Source organism: Giraffa tippelskirchi, chromosome 13, assembly GCF_054371585.1.
Source record: "Giraffa tippelskirchi isolate mGirTip1 chromosome 13, T2T-mGirTip1v1.2.pri, whole genome shotgun sequence".
NCBI classification, from domain to species: Eukaryota; Metazoa; Chordata; class Mammalia; order Artiodactyla; family Giraffidae; genus Giraffa; species Giraffa tippelskirchi.
In genome coordinates this window covers 28,223,098-28,241,567 of record NC_137287.1, presented here as the reverse complement: position 1 = coordinate 28,241,567, position 18,470 = coordinate 28,223,098, and the positions used below count along the sequence as shown (strand labels likewise).

The window sequence follows — 18,470 nt, the reverse complement described above, 5'->3', positions numbered from 1 at the left end:
ACCTAATAGTGTTAAGATATCAATTTCTCTCAAAGTCAATTACAGCTTCGATACAATCCCAATCAAAATCTCAGCAGGCATTTTGTAGAAACTGACGAGCTGATTCTTAAAAGTATATAGCAAATCATACAGATATGAAGGACTAAAATAGGCAGACAATTTTGTAAAAGAACAAAGTTGGAGGATTTCAGTTCAGTTCAGTCGCTCAGTCGTGTCCGACTCTTTGTGACCCCATGAATCGCAGCACGCCAGGCCTCTCTGTCCATCACCAACTCCCGGAGTCTACCCAAACCCATGTCCATCGAGTCGGTGATGCCATCCAACCATCTCATCCTCTGTCATCCCCTTCTCCTCCTGCCCCCAATCCTACCCAGCATTAGGGTCTTTTCCAATGAGTCAGCCCTTCGCATGAGGTGGCCAAAGTATTGGAGTTTCAACTTCAACATCAGACCTTCCAATGAACACCCAGGATTGATCTCTTTTTAGGATGGATTGATTGGATCTCCTTGCAGTCCAAGGGACTCTCAAGAGTCTTCAACACCACAGTTCAAAAGCATCAATTCTTCGGCACTCAGCTTTCTTCACCGTCCAACTCTCACATCCATACATGACCACTGGAAAAACCATACCCTTGACTAGATGGACTTTTGTTGGCAAAGTAATGCCTCTGCTTTTAAATATGCTATCTAGGTTGGTCATAACCTTCCTTCCAAGGAGTAAGCGTCTTTTAATTTCATGGCTGCAGTCACCATCAGCAGTGATTCTGGAGCCGAAAAAAATAAAGTCTGACACTGTTTCCACTGTTTCCCCATCTATTTCCCATGAAGTGATGGGACCAGATGCCATGATCTTAGTTTTCTGAACGTTGAGCTTTAAGCCAACTTTTTCACTCTCCTCTTTCACCTTCATCAATGTTAGGTCCATGAATCAAGGCAAATTGGAAGTGGTCAAACAGGAGATGGCAAGAGTGAACGTCGACATTCTAGGAATCAGCGAACTAAGATGGACTGGAATGGGTGAATTTAACTCAGATGACCATTGTATCTACTACTGTGGGCAAGAATCCCTTAGAAGAAACGGAGTAGCCATCATGGTCAACAAAAGAGTCCAAAATGCAGTACTTGCAAAAACGATAGAATGATCTCTGTTCGTTTCCAAGGCAAACCATTCAAAATCACGGTAATCCAAGTCTATGCCCCGACCAGTAACGCCGAAGAAGCTGAAGTTGAACGGTTCTATGAAAACCTACAAGACCTTCTAGAACTAACACCCAAAAAGGATGTCCTTTTCATTATAGGGGACTGGAATGCAAAAGTAGGAAGTCAGGAAACACCTGGTGTAACAGGCAAGTTTGGCCTTGGAGTACAGAATGAAGCAGGGCAAAGGCTAATAGAGTTTTGCCAAGAGAACGCACTGGAGGATTTACAATACTTGATTTCAGGACTCATCATAAAATGCAAAGACTGTAGTAACTGGCATAAAGACAGATATGTAGATCAATGGAACATAAACTCCAGGAACAGACTCCATGTCCACAGTCAAATGAATTTTAACAAGGGTACCACAGCAATTCCATGGAGAGAGGATAATTGTTTCAACAACTGGTGCTGGATATAGGAAAAAATGGACATCAAGCCCACTTTCACACCATACACAAAACTTAACTCAAAAAATGTTTGCACTTTGGTTCTTCCCTGGTGGTCCAGTGGTTAAGAATCTGCCTTCCAATGCAGGGATGCAGTTTCAATCCCTGGTCGAGGAACTAAGATCCCAAATGGCACAGGGCAGCTGAGCCCACATACTGCAACTACATAGCCCACGTCCAGGCTCGCCACAACTAGAGAGAAGCCCCTGCGCTGAACAGAGACCGGATGCAGCCAAAAATAAATAAATATTTTTTTTTAATGAAAACTGCATTTTGAGAGAGTGTTAAGAACATGCAAGCCACAGCACAGGAGGAAATATTCAAAATACATATATCTGAAAAACAACTCATATTCAGAACATATAACAGGCTCATCATTCAAAAACAGGAAGACAAACAAGCTACAAAAATGGCAAAGAATCTGAGTAGACACTTCACAAAAGATGATGTAACAAATGGCCAATGAGCACATGAAAAGGTGCTTAATTTCTTTAGTCATCAGGGAAATGCAAATTAAAATGAGATACCATATATTTACTAGAGTAACCAAAATGCAAAATACAGATGGACTTAGAGATTACCATACTAAGAGAAAGGCAAATATTATATCGTTTATATGCAGAATCTAAAAAAAAAAATCATACAAATGAACTTGTATACAAAACAGAATTAGACTCATAGTCAAAAAACAAACTTATGGTTACCAAAAGGGAAAAGTGCAGGAGGGATAAATTAGGAGTTTGGGACTAGCAGATACAAACGTGTGTGTGTGTATGGGCATGCATACTAAGTTGCTTCAGTCATGTCCCACTCTTTGCAACCCTATGGACTGTAGTTCACCAGGCTCCTCTGTCCATGGGATTCTCCAGGCAAGAATACTGGAGTGGGTTGTCATGCCCTCCTCCAGGTGATCTTTCCAACCCAGGGATTGAACCCACATCTCTTATGTCTCCTGCATTGACAGGTGGGTTCTTTAGCACTTGTGCCACCTGGGAAGCCTATATATGTGTGTGTATATATATGTGTATTAATATATAAAAAAGCAGATATAACCTATTATATGTAAAAATAAATACGGTCCTACTGTATAGTACAAAGAACCATATTTAATATCTTGTCATAAGCTATAATAGAAAAGAATCTGAAAAAGAATACATATATGTATGTGTGTATATATATATATATATGTATGTGTATGTATAACTGAACCACTTTGCTGTATCCTGAAATTAACAACACTGAAGTCAACTATACGTCAATCAAAAAAATAATAATAGAGAATGTGAAAGATGTGTCAACTGGAATTCAGGAATGAAAATGGCACCACGTCACCTGGCCCCCCACCCTTTATTCCATGTGCCTCCTCCCATTCAGTCCACAGGTTCATATAATATAACCTGCCCAGCCCCACCAAGCCTTTGAGGTGCTCAGCCTGCTCTAAAATCCTGGTTTTATCAGATAAAGCAATGAAAGGGGGCTGTGGCCTCTGTCTCTGGGTATGGGTTCTAAACTGTCCATCCCTGGGACTTCCCTGGGGGTCCAGTGGCTAAGACTCTGCACTCCCAAAGCAGGGGGCCGGGGTTTGATCCCTGGTCAGGGAACTAGATCCCACATGCCACAACTAGGGGCCCTAAGAGTTCGCATGCCAAAACGAACGATCCCGCCTTTTACAACTAAGGCCCAGTGCAGCCAAAGAAAGAAAGAAATATCTATAAAAAATAAACTGTCCATCACTGACAGTGAATCATGGGGATGCTGTGAGTAGCTAAGTGAGCCTTCTTCGGGTGAAGTCTTGATTTAGGTTATCAGAGTAAACCCCACTGTCATCACCTCAGCTGACCTAAATATCCAAGCCTGATGGGTTGGGTTTTTTTAACTCAAGAATACTTCAGCACGGTGGTTCTCAAAGTGAGGGCCCAGAGACCAGCAGCACCAGCAAGGCCTGGGAGTTGTGAGAAAGACAGAACCTCGGCCCCACCACAGTGTCCGTCTGCATTTTCCCGAGATGTGCAGGTCCAAGCGCTGAGCGTGCCAGAGCACAACCAAGGCTCCATGGAGCTAATGCAGGTGCAAGCCCCTTACACACTGAAGCGCTGCTGGAACAGATGGAGCCCTTGTTCTGGGAGGTGGGGCAGGCGAGGGGTGGGCAGCAAGCGGGGTGAGGGCAGCCAGGACAGCAGCCTGGCTGCAGGAGTCCTGCCTGGAAGGGGACAGCGTTTTTGAGATACCTTCATTTTTGTAAGCAACGTCAACGGTGGTCAATCAATTTTAGACGCCACTGCCTCTGAGTCGGGTCTGGGTGAATCATGAACCATAGGGAGAGGAGTGAGGGAGTAAAAAGGCTTGGCAGTTTCAAGGACCCTTAGCAGGCCTTTCTGAAAACCTGATAACAACTGTGACATCCCTTTGCTGGAAACATACACATTTTACATACACTTCTGGGGAATTCACAGATTTCTTGGTCTTGAGTGCAACAAGAACCAGATTAAGAATCCCTGCTCTGGGGAGAGGCACAGAGAAATAGAAGGGCAGGAAAATAAAAGATTTAGAACTACTTTTTTTCTAAAGTGGAAAAAGGCGACAAAGTTTCAGCACATAAAGGAAGACGCTTATAAATTATTCAGATCTAGGCTAACTCAATTACATAGATGAAACCCAAAAGACCAAACGTATTCCATCATGTCCATCATCCATTCCTGGCTTCATCAGCAGATCAATTTCAACACTTTCTCACTTAAAATGTCACTTTCCCAGACTCCTCAAAGCACCATCTGTTTCAGCCAGCCCTAGTTCTCCCCCTAGCATCTGGGGAGGCCTAGGATCGGGTCACAGTCATTTGTGTGACATCAGGCCCCCTGCCCCAGGGACCCGATAAGGGCACAAGAAACATTTACTGGATTTAAGTTCCTTCCATAAGGGTGAGGATAAGGCAATGGCACCCCACTCCAGTACTCTTGCCTGGAAAATCCCATGGACAGAGGAGCCTGGTAGGCTGCAGACCATGGGGTCGCTAAGAATTGGAAAGACTGAGCGACTTCACTTTCCCTTTTCACTTTCATACATTGGAGAAGGAAATGGCAACCCACTCCAGTGTTCTTGCCTGGAGAATCCCAGGGACGGGGGAGCCTGGTGGGCTGCCGTCTATGGGGTCGCACAGAGTCGGACACGACTGAAGCGATTTAGCAGCAGCAGCAGCCATGAGGGTGAACAGTGTGCAACTCCTTATAACCTAAGAAGGTGAAAGTTTCTGCTTGATCAGGGAAGGGCTTACTGGAAGTTCAGCACCAGGACTGTCCTGACACTGTGGTTGGAAGATGTTGTCCAAGGAAGTTCTCGAGTACCATAGAGAGGACCACACTGAAAGGAACCCACGTGTTAATTTCGACAATAGTTTTTGAGGACCCAGCTGTGCAGGGGCCAGGACAGACGGATCCTTCAGCCAGGTGTCGGAGATCTGTGGCTTCTCAGGGCTCCTTACACCTGTGAGATAGAGAGGCTCAGACCTGTGTTCTCTACTTCAGGGCTCAGGGATGGTCAGAGGGCCAGCCTCCCTCAGGACACTCCAGACCCTGAGTACCATGGGCATCCCACCGGCCCATCAAGATATACAGATGCGTCTCTATCGTTCAATGCCCTCCCTCCACTTGGAAGACAAAGCTGAAAAAAGCACCTGTTAGAATCTAATTTCCATTCCACCAGCCAGTTAGTTCTGGGCTCAGCCTGCACAGGATGTTCTCTCATTTGCTAATTTCTTTACCCTTTTTATAAGCCCCGATCTTTCTGCATAATAATTTCAACAACTCAGTGAACACCAAAAAAGATGGATGGGGACAGTGGAACCAATTTTATCATCAACTATTTGAAAGCAATGCTCAGAAATACATGTTTTAATTATGAATATGTTCGATTTTTTAAATTTAAATTAAGGAGCTGGTTTCCACCCAGACCTCAAGCCCTCCTGGCACAGAGTCTCAGAGTTCCTAACCCAGTGTCCAAGGGTAAATGTCAGAGCCTTTTTCAGTTGCCTGACCAAACCCTGTCATTTAAAACAACTTGGTGAACACAATTTTAGGATTTCTATTTGCCTAAACACCTGTACTGCAGGCTGTGGACATTCTTAATTTACCTCTACTTACACCCTACAAACATCACTGGTATCAGGCAGACAAAGGCTCAAATAGTAGAATGTTCTGTGCAGGGAAAGGAAAAAAAAAAAAAGCTGCAAACAAACCAAAGCCTTACTCTCAGAAACTGATTAAACCAACTATGATACAGTCACTGGGTGGAAAGCCAAGCAGTAATTAAAGAGAATACGGCATCCCATCCATGCATGATAATATTATAGTATATAATGCAGTATATATAATTTATGACGCAATATTGTAATAGTACACATCACATTAATGTATGAGAAATTTAATTCATTTAAAAAATAATATATGCTATTATTTATCGCGATTATATTATGCACTACAAGCCACTGTCTTAGTTAACACATTAATTCACAGAAAATCAAAGCGCGCTGAACTGTCAAGTCAGTACACTTGAATAAAAAGAAAAGGGCACGTTTGAGTCTATACACGTGAATGTGCGTATCAATTGTCCAGAGCACTGGGCCTCAGCCTTTGCCGGGCATCAGCATCACCTGGAGAGCCTGTTACCGCCCAGACTGCTGGGCTCCAGCAGCAGGTCTAATTCGGCAGGTCTGGAGCGAGCGTGTAGAAGCTGCAGTTCTAACCGGCTCCCAGGTGCTGCTGCTGGTCCCGGGGCCAGGCACATCCCCGGGGCTCAAAGGAGGAGGAGTTCGGGAGTTTTTATTTCAGAAAACTTACACGTACATATTCATTCAACAGCCCGTGTTGAGCGTCAGCTCCGTGCCAGGGCAGCGGTGGACCGCCCCGAAGGGTCCGCAGCTCCGCCTCCTGGGTGTCTCACCCGAGAGGGGAAACTGAGGCCCCAAGACCGCTCATCCAAGGTCGCTGAGTCTCTCTGGCGGAGCTGGGATTCGAACTCAAGACTCTGAAACACCGGCGAGCGTCCCGCCCGCTCCCGAGCTCCAGACGAGCTTCCCCCAGCGGGGAGCCCGTGAAGATCCTACGGACTCCGCCCGGGCCCGGCTCGGACCTGCAGGAGCGGCGAGACAGCTCCGCGGAGCGGCCGGCACGCGCACGCTGGAGCCCCGCCCCGCCGGCCGCGGCGAAGGGGCGGAGCCGGGCGGGCGCGCGCGCTGGGCCTGCGCTCGTGCTCGCGGTGCGAGCGCAAGGGAGCGGCGCCAGGATAGAGGCTCGCCGAGCCGCCATTCTAACGCAGGCGCGGTGGCCAAGTGGTAAGGCGTCGGTCTCGTAAACCGAAGATCACGGGTTCGAACCCCGTCCGTGCCTGTTGCGCCAAGCCTTCCCTATCCGGGGGAGACTTTTTAGGGGTGTGAGATCACAACGATCATCGATTTTCTAACCATCTCAGATCCGGCATTTAGGTCCTCGCCCAGGGTCCCAAGCGGGCCAAGTGTTTTCACTCAGTTTAGATTCAGGCTCCCTCGCCCGCTCAGAAGGTCCAAATCCGGGTGGTCTGACCTCAGAGTTGGGGATGATGGGGATGATGGGGATGATGGGGGGCGCTGGGCGGACGGGGGTCGCGGGCTCCAGGGCTCACGTGGAAACCCTGGCCCGAGCGCTGACTTTAGCGCAGAAAAACCTACGGCTGATGGCACTTGGCTCAAGAGCCACTAAGCATTTTTCTGAACATTAAAGTCCAATTGAATCCACTCTCCTGCGAGAACTGCCGTTGCCTGTTCTTAAGCCCACACCCAGAGTCAGCTGGTGTCTGGCTTGCTATTTTTAAAAGGAAATCCATTGTAGGCACTGCATTAGAGGGAGGAAATCCTGCCCAGACTTGGAGCTGGTCCGACAGGAAAATCTGCACCTTTCTCTCTGGGCCTCCGTTTGCCCCCCAGTAAAATGGGTCTCTGGTCAGCGTTGGCCGAGGGACTGGCTGTAGTCGCGGCCTCAGTCAACGCAGCTACCGTCGTTGGGCACCGGTTTTCTTTGCATCACCCCCGGGCTGCCCGCCTGCATTTAAAGATGTTATGCAAAAAGGTATTATGCAATTACCCCTACCCTCCAGTAGCTGGCATATTGTATAATATGAAAACCAGCTTGACCTAAATTGGGGAAACCTGTTTTCAGCGCGAGATATCTAACGGAAGAAAGCATTCATGGAGCTTCTGGTGTGGGCCGGGTGGAGCCGGACTCTGTGGGCGCTCAGTGCGAGAAGGTGGGAGAGAGAGATGCGAAGAGAGTCGGAGAGCCTGGCAGGAGCGGCTGGGGCTGAGTCGTCCTCTGCTGCAGAGTTCTCCCACTTAGCAGTAGTCATCAGCATCACCTGGAGGAAAAGTTAAAATGCGAAGCCCTGGGCGCCACCCCAGAGCGTCTGCATTGTGTTAGTCTGCTGGGGCTTGACATTTGCATGTCTAAGGAGCCCCCAGGTGATGCTGATTCTGCTAGTTCCCCGGACCACCCATCCAGAACCATTTCCTTGAAAATAAAGGTATTTTATAGGCACATTCTAAACCCAGGAGCACGTGTGTATGCATGAACACAAACGTGTGAGTTACTACAAATAAAACAGTGAACACCAGTGCTTCTCACACTTCAACCTGGGGATGATGTGAAAATACAAGTCTGACTTTGGGGCTCTAAGGTGGAGCCTGAAACTCTGTGTTTCTAACTTGTGTTTTGGCGATGCCAACACCCGCTGGTCACCGCCCCCGGCACTGAAGACAGGGGGAAAGAAGGATCCGACCAAAGCACTGAAACTGATCAAGACACTAGGGAGCCTGGGGAAGGGAGACCTTCCCCCACACCCTCTGCTTTAGCTCCTCTCTGAAGTACCTAGATAATAGTAGCTAATGCATTTTCCTGAGTTATTTTACAGATGTGAAAAACCTCCACCAAATGGAAGATGTTAACTATAGTACTCGATGACCGAGCACATAGCCCCCAAGCCTCCTAGAGCTTAAGGATCGATTACTGGTAACCCTTGTGACACCGCCCTGTAACCTCACCATCAGCCAGAGCATTGTGCACAAGCTGATCACAGACGCTGTGACCCCCCCAACCCCCAACCTGGTCTTTATAAATTCTCTGCTGGTGGGACTTTCCTGGTGGCTCAGTGGTAAAGAATCCACCTGCCAATGCAAGGAACATGGGTCGATTCCTGGTCCAGGAAGATCCCACATGCTGCCGAGCAAGCCCGTGGGCCTGTGCTCTAGAGCCTGGGAGTCACAACTACTGAGCCCACCGTGACACAGCTACTGAGACCCTCACCCCCTAGAGCCTGTGCTCCATAACAAGAGAAGCCACTGCAATGAGAAGCCCGCACACTGCAACAAGAGGAAGAGCCCATGCAGCAACCAAGACCAGCACAGCCAAAATTAAGTAAATAAAAGTTTTTTTAAAAATGCTTTGCTGAAACCCTTTAGGGAGTCTGAGGAACTGAAGGGCACGAGCCACCCATCTCCTTGCATAGCCCTTGCAATAAACCTTTCTTTGCTCTAAACGCTGATGTTTCACTTTGTTTGGCCTTCCTGTTCATCAGGCACATGAACCTGGGTTCACTAACGATAACAGTTGTTACCTCTCTGGAGGGAAGTAGGATGGGGGAGCTGTCCAGAGGATTCCTTCACTTCTCACCCTGTGAACTTTCACATTGCTTGGATTTTCTACCAGATGATCACCTCCTAGAATCACCTCCAAAGTCCACAAAGGCAAAGATAACCTATTAGGCCACAGTCAAATTAAACAATCCAGAATTGTCACATAAATGCTCGAGTGTTCACTGCTCTCCACTGGGGTGTTTCATCATTTCTTTTTTAAGTGACACAGAAGTACATTTATGTTCCTCCCTATTAAAAATATCCCCAAATAGTCCTCCCCATTAAAAGACCACACTGCCCCCAACAGACAGGCCAGTGTCTGTAGCACTGGTTAGATGTCCACACAGATTTTCCTGTCCTTCCCATCCAAATCAATGAAGCGACACTCCTCTGTGACACCATCCCAGGAAAGAGCTCACTCTTATCCACCACTACCACTGCCACAACCCAGTCCACCCCACCCTGCAGAGGGTGCTCCCCTCTCTGCCCCAGGTGAAGAAGGACTTTAGAAAAATTTACCCAATGGACTGTAGGCTTCCATTTATGCACACACACACACACACACACACAATGCATAAAACATCTATTGAGAGTCCCTTGGACAGCAAGGAGATCAAACCAGTTAATCTTAAAAGAAATCAACCCTGAATATTCATTGGAAGGACTGATACTGAAGCTCCAATACTTTGGCCACCAGAGTGAAGAGCTGACTCATTGGAAAAGACTCTTATGCTGGGAAAGATTGAAGGTAGAAGGAGTAGGGGACAACAGACCTTATGTCTGAATAAGCAATATGTTCTGTGTTGATTTAAACTGCTTGTATTCATGAATATATAAAGTCGTGTTTGGATCTCGGTAACTTTTGTACGAGTTTCATGTCTGAAAGTCACTTTGAAGCCAGAGATCTTTGTTCTATGAAGAATCATATTCTGATCTCCCTTAGAAATGTAAAGAGAATAGAAGACCCCCAATGCTGGGATTAGGAGGAAAGAGAGGCAGGTGTCACTGACCCTAGAGGGACCTCCTGAGACCTTGCTGTGCAAACTGGACCACTGGGAAGGAGATGGATTTGCATAAGGAGCCCAGGGCTTCCTGGGAAAGTAGAAATTAAATTAGAGGTCTCTTCAAGAAAATTACAGATACCAAGGGAACATTTCATGCAAAGAGGGCACAATAAAGGACAGAAATGGAATGGACCTAACAGAAGCAGAAGATACTAAGAAGAGGTGGCAAGAATACACAGAACTATACAAAAAAGATCTTAATGACCCAGATAACCACGATGGTGTGATCACTCACCTAGAGCCAGACTGCTTGGAGTATGAAGTCAAGTGGGCCTTAGGAAGCATCAATATGAAGAAAGCTAGTGGAGGTAATGGAATTCCGGCTGAACTATTTCAAATCCTGAAAGATGATGCTGTTAAAGTGCTGCACTCAATATGCCTATGGAAAACTCACCAGTGGCCACAGGACTAGAAAAGGTCAGTTTTTATTCCAATCCCAAAGAAAGGAAATGCCAAAGAATGTTCAAACTTCCACACAACTGCACTCATTTCACATGTTACCAAGGTAATGCTCAAAATTCTCCAAGTCAGTCTTCAAGAGTACATGAATGGAGAACTTCCAGATGTTCAAGTTGGATTTAGAAAAGGCAGAGGAACCAGAGATCAAATAGCCAACATCGAAGAATCATAGAAAAAGCAAGAGAATTCCAGAAAAACATCTACTTCTGCTTCATTGACTACACACTAAAGCCTTGACTTGTGGATCACAACAAACTGTGGCAAATTCTTAAAGAGATGGGAATACCAGACCACCTTACCTGCCTCCTGAGAAACCTGTATTCAGGTCAAGAAGCAACAGTTAGAACCAGACATGGAAAAATGGACTGGTTCTAAATTTGTAAGGAGTACATCAAGGCAGTATATTGTCACCCTGCTTATTTAACTTATATGCAGACTACATCATGTGAAATGCTGGAATGGATGAAGTACAAGCTGGAATCAAGATTGCTGGGAGAAATATCAATAACCTTAGATATGCAGATGATGCTACCCTTATGGCAGAAAGTGAAGAGGAACTAAAGAGCCTCTTGATGAAGGTGAAGAAAGAGAGTGAAAAGCTGGCTTAAAACTTAACATTCAAAAAACTAAGATCATGGCATCCAGTCCCATCACTTCATAGCAAATAGGTGGAGAAACAATGGAAACAGTCACAGACTTTATTTCCTTGGGCTCCAAATTCGCTGCAGATGGTGAGTGCAGCCATGAAATTAAAAGACGCTTGCTCCTTGGAAGAAAAGCTATGACAAACCTCGACAGCATATTAAAAAGCAGAGACATCACTTTGCCAACAAAGGTCTGTCTAGTCAAAACTATGGTTTTTCCAGTAGTCATGTATGGATGTGAGAGTTGGACGATAAAGAAGGCTAAACACCGAAGAATTGATGCTTTTGAACTGTGGTGCTGGAGAAGACTCTTGAGAGTCCCTTGGACTGCAAGGAGATCCAACCAGTCCATCCTAAAGGAAATCAGTCCTGAATATTCATTGGAAGGACTGACGCTGAAGCTGAAGCTCCAATACTTTGGCCACCTGATGTGAAGAGCCAACTCATTAGAAAAGACGCTGATGCTGGGAAAGATTGAAGGCATGAGGAAAAGGGGACTAGATGGCTGGATGGCATCACTGACTCTATGGACGTAAGTTTGAGCAAGCTCCAAGAGATGGCGAAGGACAGGGAAACCTGGTGTGCTGCTGTCCATGAGACCACAAAGAGTTGGCCATGACTGAACAACAACCCACTTTCCAGTTTTCTAAAGTTAGACCTATAAGGATAGCTCATGATAGTTAGTGTCAGAAAAAGGTTCACTATGACTTTTGAAGCCAAAGAGGGAGCCAGAATCCTAGTGTTAGCAAGGGAGGGCTGTTTGTCAGCAGAGGCTTCACAGGAGCAATCTTCAACAGCAACACCATGTGGCAGCAGGAAGCAAGAGCAGCGCTATACGGATCCGCCCCACGTCTGCAAGAACCGATGGGAGACGTAGACTGGCGTGTAAGCTCTCCACGCCTCGATTTGTCCATAACATTGGAGTGGTACACATTCACTGGCTTCCCCTCTTATGTAATTCTTCTGGTGACAACATCATAAATATTCACCAGCCAGAATGGTTCAGTAAATGGTGAGCCATCTGGCATCATGTTGTTGTTTTAGTCACTAAGTTGTATTTGACTCTTTGCAACCCCATGGACTGTAGCCCTCCAGGCGCCTCTGTTCATGAGATTTCCCCAACATGAATACTGGAGTGGGCTGCCATTTCCTTCTCTAGGGGACCTTCCCCACCCAGGGATCAGACCCAAGTCTTCTGTATCTCCTGCAATGGCAGGCAGATTCTTTACCACTGAGCCACCTGGGAAGCATCATGGGCAGACATTAAAAAAAAACAAACGACTGGTGGTCCAGTGGTTAGGAATCTGTCTGCCAACGCAGGGGACACGGGTGCTATCTCTGCTCAGGGAAGATCTCACATGCCTCAGGGTAACTAAGCCCGCAACTGAGCCTGTGCCACAACTACTGAGTCTGTGCTCTATGAGCCAGCGAGCAGCGATTACTGAGTCTCCATGCCTAGAGCCCACGCTCCGCAACAATGAGAAGCCCATGCACCACAACCAAAGAGTAGTCCCTGCTCATCGCAACTAGAGAAAGCCACACACACAGCAACAAAGACCCAGCACAGTCAAAAACAATAGTAAGTAAATAAATAAAATTTTTAAAAGGGGGGAGGAACAAATAATTTGAAAAAAGAAATGACTGATTTATTGGTTTGAAGAAGCAATAATGAGATACAGCTAGTTGAGGAAAGTTGGTATCCTGGTTTGGGGGTTTTGTCTTACAGTTTTACTGAGGTATAAAACTGATTAACAAAAAATGGTGCATATTTTATATATCCAACTTGATGCATTTGGACATTTGCATACACCTGGGACATAGCCCCACATTCAAGGTAACAGACACATCCATCATCTTCAAGTTTCCTGTATCCCTTTGCTTTTTTTGTATATGTGATAAGAACGCTGAATGTGAGATCTACCCTCCTAACAAATTTGTAAATACACTGTACAGTACTGTTAACTATAGGCACTGTTGTACAAGATATCTCTAGAACTTATTCATTTTCTTTTTATTTTTTAAATTATTTTTTTAATTGAAGCACAGTTGATTTACAACATTGTGCCCATTCATTTTGTAACTAACGTCCTGTTTTTTAAAAAAATAAATAACCATAACTACTATATAAACAATAGGTAAACAACAAGGACCTACCATAGAGCACAGGGAACTATACTCAACATCTTGTAATAAACCTCCTAAAGTTTGGGGATATGTGTATAGGTATGGCTGATTCATTTTGCTATGCAGAATTCCATGGACTGTATAGTCCATGGGGTTGCAAAGAGTCAGACATGACTGAGCGACTTTCAATTTCACGTTCACTTTCAGAAACTAACACAACCTTGTAAATCAACTGTACTCCAATAAAAATTGATTAAAAGGAACTTCCCTGGTGGTCCAGTGGTTAGGTATCTGCCTTGCAATGCAGGGTATAGGGTTCAGCCCCCGGTCAGGAAACTAAGATCCCACATACTGAGGAGCAACTAAGCTTGCAAGCCACAACCGCTGAGCCCACGCACTCCGGGTCTGCACACTACAACCCGAGAGTCTGTGCGCCACAACAAAAGAGCCACACAACCAATGAAGATCCCACACACTGCAACAAAGACCCGAAACAGCCACATAAGTTAATAAACATTTAAAAAAATAATTTTAAAACATACCTTATAATAAGCCATAATGGAAAAGAATCTGAAATAAGAATATATATATGTTGGTTGGATGGCATCACTCACTCGATGGACATGAGTTTGAGCAAGCTCTGGGAGTTGGTGATGGAACCAGGGAAGCCTGGTGTGCTGCAGTCCATGGGGTCGCAAAGAGTCAGACATGACTGATTTGACTGAACTGAACTGAACTGACTGATGTGTGTGTATGTGTATGTACACACACACATATATATCTGAATCACTTTGCTGTGCACGTGAAACAAACATAACATTAACTATACTTCAATAAAAACTTTTTGAACGTATGTAAACCAGTCAATCCTAAAGGAAATCAGTCCTGAATATTCATTGAAGGGACTGATGCTGAGGCTGAAGCTCCAATTCTTTTGGCCACCTGATCTGAAGAGCCAACTCATTGGAAAAGACCCTGATGCTGGGAAAGATTGAAGGCAGGAGGAGAAGGGGATGACAGAGGAGGAGACGGTTGGATGGCATCACCGACTCGATGGACATGAGTTTGAGCAAGCCCCGGGAGTTGATGACGGACAGGGAAGGCTGGTGTGCTGCTGCCTATGGGGTGGCAAAGAGTCGGTCATGACTGAGTGACTAAACAGCAAGATGCAATAAGTAAATAAGCAACTGACCGATACAAGTAGTTCAGTGGATACTGTTTTTTGAATGTGAAGAATGTCCACACCCCAGGAATAAGGCTCAATGTCATTTGTACAAAATAAATCAGCATAACTACTGTAAATACAATAGGTAAAAAACAAGGACCTACTGTACAGCACAGGGAACTATACTCAGTATCTTGTGATAAACATCCTAAAGGGAGGGGATATTTGTATAGGTATGGCTGATTTATTTTGCCATGCAGTAGAAACTAACATAACATTGTAAATTGACAAGGAATTTGTGGGGCAAGAGCCGGAGGGGAATTGCAGGAAAAATAACTATTTTTCCCCCTCATATCGTGGCATTGGAAAGAAAAATTGTGTTGCTTTGGATTCACTAGTAACAACAGAAACAAGAGAAAATGTAAAGAAGCTAGAGATGGCAGGCTCTAGGGAGCACAGGCGCTAACACAGAGCTGGCGCGGCATCTGTGAGACAGCGAGCGTCCAGCGCGATGGTTCTCTCATCCTCCGCTCTGAGCCTCTCTGAGGGGAGCCTCCCCTCCGCTGCCCTGGCACGTCTCCCATCTGGGCTGACATCATGCGCTGAGAAAACCTACATTAAAGAATAAAAAATGGGGCGCTTAATAAGGGAGTGAGTGGTTTGTAGCCGAGCAGGAGCCGAGAACCGCGTTTCAAAACCAGACGCGTATTTCAGGCATGAGTAGCACTTAAAAGAAAATATTGTGGCAGGCCTCCGGAAGCAACAGACGTTGTTTATGTCACATCGACTTGAGTTTTGCTTAGCGAGTCACCAGGCTGGCTCATGACACGCTTTTCCCGAGGCTGTGTTTTCTTCGGCCCCTGCCCTGCCCCTCCAACCCAGGTGAGCTGAGCTGATCTGTACTTACTGGGGGATTAAAAAGAACCCCTGAGCCCGAGGCCCTGCTGGATAAAAAAAATATATATCTGTAATAATTCTCAAAATAGGCCCCGATAAGAAAGTCCACACGTCTCTTTGAGACATGCTGGCGAACGGGGACTCTGAGAAATCCATTACCCTTGCCTTTTAGGATCAACACCCTTGTGTTAATCCCTTCCTCTGAAGTGTGAGTGGGGCTACAACAGCGCATATGATACAATAGAGGTGTCATAATGTCACATCTCTGTTGTCACATTAGATGGCAACACCCGTCTTGCTAGCAGACTCTCTCTCTCTCTCTCTTTCTCTCTCTCTCTCTCTCTCTCTCTCTCTCTCTCTCTCTCTCTCTCTCGCTGTTGTGGGGCCGTGTGAGGGAGCCCCACCTGACAAGAAACCAAAGGCTTCTCGCCAAAACCAGGAAAACACTGAGGCCCTTAGTCCAACAGGCTGCAAGGAACCGAGTTTGTCAGCAGCCACGTGAATGTGAAAGCAAGTCCTTCCCAGGGTGCTGTGGCCTGAATGTTCGCATCCCCCCAAAATTCAGGTATTGAAGCGCTAACCCCTCGTGTGATGGTGTTTGGAGGTGAGGGCTTTGGGAGGTGACTAGGGGTCGATCAGGTGATGAGGGTGGGACCCTCATGGTAGAATTAACGCCTTATCAGGCGCTCTGTCTGATACTGAGTGAAGTCAATCAGAGAAGGAGAAATGTCTGATGACATCCCTTCTATGTGGAATCTAAAATGAAACAATACAAATGAACTTACTTACAAAACAGAAAGAGACTCACAGACTTTTAAAACGAGCTTGTGCTTGCTGGAGTGGGGGTGGTGGGTGTGCAGCGGGGAGAAGAGGTAATTAGGGACTTTGGGATGGTCATGTACACACCGCTATATATAAAACGGATAACCAACAAGGACCTACTGTATGGCGCATGGAACTCTGCTCCAGGTTATGGGCCAGCCTGAATGCGAGTGGGGTTTGGGGGGAGAATGGATACATTTTTATGTATGGCTGAGTCCCTTTATTGTTCATCTGAAATTATCACAAGATTGTTAATCGGCTACACCCCAATACAAAATGGTTTTGGTGTTAAAAAAATTAAATTAAAAAAAAAAGTTTTCTCTGGGCTCTGTGAGGACTCAGCAAGAAGGCAGCTATCTGTAAACTGGGACGAGAGCCCTCACCAGACACTGAATTATCTAGTACCTTGATCTTGGACTTCCCAGACTCCAGAATTGTGAGAAATAAATGTTTGTTGTTTAAGCCACCCAGTCTGCGGTACTTACTTACATTGAACTGACAAGGACCCTGGCTGGGCATTGAAAACTCAGCCCTAGCCAATACCTGGATTGTTGCCTTGCAGAGAATGCAGCTAAGCCATGCTTATACTCTGACCCCCAAATCTGGGAGATAATGCACGTGTGTTGTTGTCAGCTGCTAAGTTTGTGGTAATACTATTATACAGGAAGAGTCTGATAGGGAATAACAAAATCTGATTGTCTGAGTTCCCAGGTGGTTCACGGTGACATGTACCCAGTAGCCCAGCAAGAAACCTGGGATTTATCCTTATGTTCTTTTTCTCCTGCTGCTGTAGCAAGTTCCTACATTTTAGTGGCTTAAAAAAGCACAGTTTCTGTAGGTCAGAGCCCAGGTTGACTTGGCTGGTTCCTCTGCTCGGGGGTCTCTCAAAATCAAGTGAAAGCGAAGTGTTAGTTGCTCAGTCATTCTGATTGTATGTGACCCCATGGACTGTAGACTCCCAGGAGCCTCTGTCCATGGAATTCTCCAGGCAAGAATACTGGAGTGGGTTGCCATTTCCTTCTCCAACGGGTCTTCCTGACCCAGAGATGGAACCTGGGTCTCCTGCACTGAAGGCAGATTTTTTTTACTGTCTGAGCCACCAGGAAAGCCTGTCTGACCAGATGAGCTACTCCAAGAAGGCTTATCCAGGTTGTTGGCCAAATCCAGTTTCTTGCTCTTGCAGGACTGAATCCTGTTTCCTTGGCTCTACAAGTCTCGCCGTAGTGGCTGCTCTTGGGGTCCCCACATCTGGGTCAAATCCTTCTATTTCAAATCTCACTGACTTTCCTTTCTGCCACTTTCTCATGCAAGCCAAAGAAAGTTCTCTGCTTTTAAGAGCTCATAGATTTCGGGACTTTCCTGGCAGTCCAGTGGTTAAGATTTCGCCTTCCAATGCAGGAGGTGAGGGTTCACTCCCTGGTCGGGAAGCTAAGATCCCACATGCCTTGTGGCCAAAAAACCAAAACGTAAAACAGAAGCAATATTGTAACAAATTCAATAAAGATAAAAAAAGAAAAAAAAGCTCATGGATTTAGACTGGGCCCACTTGGATAATCCAGGCTAATCACTTTATGGATTTCAGAGTTGAAAAGCTTAATCCCATCTTCGAAATCCCCTTTGCCACAAAACAGGACATAGTCAGAGGTTCTAGGGATTTGGGTGTGGACAATATTTGGGAGATCATTATTCTGCCTACCCCAACCCTTGCCTCACCCCTCCTCCTCACCTGCCTAACTCATCAGTCACTGCCTTAACCTCTCTCCAAATCTGTGTTGCTCTGGCCTCACTGTCCCCTTTCTCCTTTGCTGTCTGGCCTCTGGACTCTTGCAGGAGTCTCCTAACTGGTCCCCTTGCTTTCAGCCTCGCTCTTCCTTCATCTCTTCCCACGGTACCCTGACCTCTCTCAGACACAGCAGTCAACGTGTCACTTACATCCTTTGGTCCTTCACAAGGAGCCCACCACTGCCACCAGGATAAATCCTCCCTCCTTCCCTCC

General features: G+C 46.0%; 1 long non-coding RNA gene and 1 other non-coding gene across 2 annotated transcripts in view; one reads left to right on the top strand and one right to left on the bottom strand.

Annotated features, from left to right (window-relative positions):
- Positions 1-6,800, bottom strand: part of LOC145532070 (uncharacterized) — a 79,969-nt gene extending 73,169 nt beyond the window's left edge. The window contains exon 1 of the long non-coding RNA XR_014072963.1: positions 6,484-6,800. This is a non-coding gene — a long non-coding RNA (uncharacterized LOC145532070). The remainder of the gene's footprint in view (positions 1-6,483) is intronic.
- A 154-nt stretch (positions 6,801-6,954) lies between these two features.
- On the top strand, positions 6,955-7,026 carry TRNAT-CGU (transfer RNA threonine (anticodon CGU)). The gene has a single exon. It is a non-coding gene; the product is annotated as a tRNA-Thr (tRNA).
- The last annotated feature ends 11,444 nt before the right edge of the window (positions 7,027-18,470 follow it).